Genomic DNA, 5,926 nt, shown 5'->3' with positions numbered 1-5,926 from the left:
TTTATATCATATTTATATTTACATCGTTTATTAAAACGCGATTACAAAATTAAAAAAAAAGTGTTAATTTATAACTATTTTTAATAGAGAAATAGAAAATTAAATATTACTATATAACTAAACTAATGCTTATGACAAGATTATAAACAAATTTGGAGTTTTTTTGTACATTATTAGTATATATTACAATATATTTATCACGTTTAGAGGTATTTCAAAGGGTATAAACATTAATAGCTAAAATCGGTGGAACTTAAGCTATGACCATAGTCTCTTCTATAATTATATTAAGTCCATTAAATAAAGGTACACTCGATTTTAAGTTTCCCTATTATTGACAGTTGCATTTTCATTCCCATTTTAATGGAATTTCTGAAAAATGTTATATTCAAATTTTAATTGTTATATTAAAAAATAGGAGTTGTTTCACGTTTCTTTAAAAGTTATATTTTAAAAAATTAGTTTTAAATTATTCTAGCCTGAGGGAGTGCTGATTTATAATTAATTGCTTTTTATCAGCCTTTAAATTTTTTAGGTTTAAGTTTTTAATCGAAATACAAATTAGTTACTCGCTAATATTTATGAGAAATTTAAAGTTATTTTGTCAAGGCTATAAATCCTCTAGTTGGTAACTATCATTTACTAAATTATTGATGATAAATCTCTCAATCACATAATTAACACTACAAACTGTAAACTGCGCCAACGGGCTAGTTAAATTATTTGAAAGAGCTTTGGTAAAATGTTATAATCATTACATAGTATAAAACAAAGTCGCTTCCCGCTCTCTGTATGCTTAGATCTTTAAAACTACGCAATGGATTTTGATGCGGTGTTCTTTAGTAAATAGAGTGATTCCAGAGAAAGGTTTATAATTATGTATAACACATGCATAACGTAGTAGAGGAACAGTGATTGTTTTTGCAACCGTGCGAAGCCGGGCAGGTGGCCAGTTATTTAATAATCAGCTAATTCAGTTAATTAAAGTTGTTGTGTCAAGGTTCTAAATCGCCTAGTTCTACTATCATTTACTGAAGGGATAAATATGAGTCCTTTGAAACTATTTATAGAAAAAGGAAAATTATTATGGATTTTAAATCGAATATGAAACACAATCGCAGTAATTACAATGACAATAACATCCTGGGAGAGCGACCTGTGTATGAGAATGTAGTTGAAAAATGGCTCTAATAAATGAAATTACTGTAAAAATGTTGATGGTTCTCTTCTTAAACTTGTTAAAACAAATGGTTATGATGTCATAGCCTCCACAAAAGCTACTACGGAAGAAAAATTTAAAAAAATGCTTAGAGCGACTTCACCTATTTTAAATTAGTACAAATGTAGTGGAACAAAAGAATGTGAGCCAGCTTCCCTTTTACAAGACGATATCAAAGGCTGACAATGTTTACCAACAAAGCGTTAGACAAAGGCCGCAGTAATTAACCGTCGCTTTTTATATTTTATTCTACCTCACCCTGTGAAAGGATGCAAAGAACAGGAACTACCTGACATTTACCGAATGACAGTATTGAGTGAATTAAGAAAGTTTGTGTGGGTAATTTAATTTCTGCTTTTCATGTTTAATATTTTTTTCACTCACTTTATTCTTTTCGGGTTTTTCTATCCGTGATTAACTTAAAAAATATTTGTATTCAACACAACTTAACACCATCTAGTAGAAGATTCGAACTTAAGTCGATCTTCATCAAGCTGATAATAGAATGAAACATACTTTATAATAAATTTAGTATATTAAATAACTCGCCCGCCAACCCGCCTGCCCAGCATGGTGACTATAGGCAACACACATGAGTTCACGCCATTTTTGGTGCGAGATTGTGGAGGCCTATGTGTAGAAGTGGACTGCGCTAGGTTGAGATTATGATGATAACCTTCTTTTCATTTACTCTATTTCTCATTTCTAGGTCTAGAGTCTAGAAGAAACACATGATTTGACATTATCTGAAATTATACGATCGAATAAATCATAAAATTCTTGTAGTCAACTGGTTGTAGCTTGATACTACCACAGCAAATTTCTGTATGTAACACATCCTAAATTTGGCGTTGGAAAATAAAGAGCAGAGTGGCGCAGTGGAAGCGTGCTGGGCCCATAACCCAGAGGTCCGTGGATCGAAACCACGCTCTGCTATTTTTTTAATTTCAAAATTCTTTTATAATAATTATGTGAATTAATAACATATTATAAGTACAGTACCCGGTTGACCGAGCTAAGCTCGGTATTTTTAGTAAATCGTGTTTTTTGGAAATCATAAAGTATAAATACGAATTACATATTGATAAAATATGAATAATATTTTTCGATTTTACCGACATAATAATAAAAAATAAGAACAGTCTATTTAAATAAAAAATAGCGAGTGCAATTAGAAAAAGAAAAAGAAAAAATAATTGATCAGTGGATTTGAACCATGATCTTCTCGGTTGATCCCGACCGGCCGATTTCCCACCGAGCTATTTCAACTACATTGACTTATGCGAAATTTACCTTCGTATTCTAACGATATTTTTTTCAATTCCTAAAAACAGGGATAAAACGACATTTCCTGAAAATGAATCCTAGCTAGATAGATTTATCTCCCCCGAAACCCCCTAAATACTAAATTTTATGAAAATCGTTGGAGCCGTTTCCGAGATTCAGATTCTATATATATATATATATATATATATATACAAGAATTGCTCGTTTAATAGTATAAGATGAAATATGAACATTGTTTACCCTAAGATTCGAAAGAATTCGTGGGACATATATTCGAAAAATATGTACATAATTATATGTGTGAATTGGCTTCATGTTTCGTTATTGTACCCTTTATACTAAGGAGAATAATATTTTTTTTAAAATGTTGTCTCAAAGATTATTAAAACTTGAACAGAGAAAAAATGTACATAAAAAACATTAAATGTTTACTTACATTTTTCTCACTTACTGTAGAGTCCAAAAAACGTTATAATTTTTTTTATTGTTTATTTTTATATAAAGTTCAAAAATAAGTGTGAATAAGTGACCGAACCGACATATGACGGTAAAAATTTTCTTTTTTTTTTCTAGGAAATACCTTTCAAATTTACCTTTTTTCTCTTATATATAGAATATTTTTTTATGTATTTTATACAACAATAGCTTCTGATCCTTTTTGATTTTCTGTATTTAAGGTTTGAACTGTTTATCAAACACACAATTTATTACTGAAAAAAAGCAAAAAAGACTTCTCTGTAGCCTCATAGTAACATAGTGACTGAAAAATCTGTAAAACAAAATCTGTTTTTATCGTCTAGCTATTTGTGTATAAAAGTTCACAAATAGTCATGAATGAAAATAGTGAAACGAAACAAAAAACTGTATTTAAAACTGTATTTTAACAATAAATCATCACTTTAGCCTATCGCAGTCCATTCCTGGACATAAGCCTACACAAGTTCGTGCCAAAAATGGCGCGATCACACGCGTTTTGCCCATAGTCATCACGCTGGGCAGGGGTGTTGGTGACCGCAGGGCTGGCTTTGTCGCACCGAAGACGCTACTACTCGTCTATATAATTATAATATTTGATATATATCGTTTCACTGAAATTAGAAAAGTATATAATACGTTATAGACATCTATAGGTATAATAAAATATGAACATTAATTTCGTTACGTTGAGAATATAATTATGGTGTATTCAAAATTTCCTCTATAAAATATACCAGAAGGTATCGAAGAACCGAATTCTATTTTTGTAATAAAAGGAGCCTTATGTGAACCTTTTTCAAATCTTAGTTCCCTCTATACCATTATTCACAAAGGCCAAGTATTATTTTTATAATAACAAGACTAACAAGAATTTGCATAATTGACACACAATGAAAAAAGTATAGCTGTTTTTATTTCAGAAAAATATTTTATAACAACAGGCGCTAAAAACAGACGAGTAACAGGACTATCACTGAACGTAATTGTATAGCGTCTGAAGTACTCTGAAGGGGATTGTCTGCCTCACATGCTTGAAATGTACCATCAACAAATCAAATGGGGTATTGAAAATAACATACAATAATTTAAACAAATGCGAGTATATCAACAACCCGCCTGTCCAGCGTGACTATGGGTAACAAACATGAGTTCACGCCATTTTTGGCGCGAACTGGTGGAGGCCTATGTCTAGTATCGCTTCAGCCTATTGCAGTCCACTGCTGGACATAGGCCTCCAGAAGTTCGCACCTTTAAAAAACATTTATATGTCCAGCAGTAGATTGCAATAAGCTAAAGTGAGTGTATGAGTGAGTAAAATATTATTTGAATAATCAAAAAAAAAAGTTGTTAGTTCTCTACACTGCTTTATTATTTTTCATGACCCGTTTCTAAAGGTTGTCCGGAAAAGATCGCTCTTTAGCGATAAGACCGCCTTTTGAACACATTTTTTTTGTTTTTATATAGTTTTATATTACATGTATTGTTTCTGGTTAATAAAGTATATTTGTATTTATTATTTGTTGACATCTGAAGAAAATTGATTTTGTCGACCTTACATTAGTTATCTTTACACTAATAAGTAGCTTACATAGCCACCTATTTATTTACATGGATATTTAGTACATTATGTTTTGTATAGCGGTGCACTTAACGACCGCAAATAGTTTTTGGTCTATGTAGTCGTAATAATACAAAACTCAAACATTAAAATGAACGTATCACATATCATAAATCGAGTATTTTTTTAAAAACCGTTCCTACATTTTTAAAATTATTCTTAAAATACCATTTGTTGTTCATTACAATTAGTAACATTTAATCTACACTAATATATTATCCTAAAGAGGAAAGATTTATTTTTTGTATGTGTGTTATAGACTAAATCCAATTTTTAACATTTTTCACTAATACCCCGATACACAAAAAGGTCCAAAAATTGCATCGAAAACTATAGACCAATCTCTAAGCTTTATCAGTTAGCAAAAGTATTGGAGCGCATAATTCATAAACAGTTTTCTAGCAGTTTAAAATCTTATTTTACACCTCATCAACATGGGTTTTTAAGGAATAGATCGACAGCGACAAACCTAGCTGTTTTTACTTATTTTATTTCACTAGGTCGGCAACAAGCGTACGTCTCACCTGATGGTAAGAGATTACCGTACCGTAGCTTATAGACGCCTGCAACACCAGAAGCATCGCAAGCTCATTGCCGACTCAATCCCCAATCCCTCCAGGAGCTCTGGTCACCTTACTCATCAACAGGAACACAATACTGCTTGAAAGCAGTATTATTTAGCTTTAATTTTCTGTAAGGTCGAGGTACTACCCCAGTCGGGCTGCTCCATATTTTGAGCACTAAATTCCTTCTGTGCCCTACCTCAGTTAACATCAGATGGACCAGGGTAATCAAATAGATGTCATTTACACCGACTTCTTTTGATGAAGCTCCTGAAAATCGGCACACTTCATATATCCAGAATAGATCCCAAGCGGTAGTGTTAAAAGGTTACACGTCTTCTTTGATCAAAATCCCCTTGGGAAGTACATCAGGGATCTTTGCTGGATCTATTATTATTCACAGTATTTCTCAACTATAATAAACAATACTTCTATCTTTCTCACGCCCTGAGGAATGCTTTTCATAGATGATATGGAATTTTTTCGAGTGGTTTATAATGAGAATGATGCTGAAAAACTTCAAGATGATTTGTTGAGTTTAGATAGTACTACTAGTAGTAGACTGTATTATTAATAAACTTAACCTTAATGTATCTAAATGCTTTCCCATTAGCTTTACTCGTAGAACCCAGCCTTTTAGATCTAATTATTTTATTGGTAATCAGAAGTTAACCTTGAATTATATTACAAGTGATTTAGGAGTTGTCATTGATAGTAAACTGGTTTTCGATAAACATGTAACTAATATCGTAAACAAAGCAT

General features: G+C 31.7%; 1 non-coding gene across 1 annotated transcript; it reads left to right on the top strand.

Annotated features, from left to right (window-relative positions):
• The first annotated feature begins 2,083 nt into the window (after positions 1 to 2,083).
• Trnam-cau lies at positions 2,084 to 2,155 on the top strand. The gene has a single exon. It is a non-coding gene; the product is annotated as a tRNA-Met (tRNA).
• Positions 2,156 to 5,926: the final 3,771 nt, after the last annotated feature.

The sequence above is a fragment of the Melitaea cinxia genome, chromosome 4 (assembly GCF_905220565.1).
Source record: "Melitaea cinxia chromosome 4, ilMelCinx1.1, whole genome shotgun sequence".
NCBI lineage: Eukaryota > Metazoa > Arthropoda > Insecta > Lepidoptera > Nymphalidae > Melitaea > Melitaea cinxia.
This window is presented reverse-complemented; position numbering and strand designations above follow the sequence as displayed.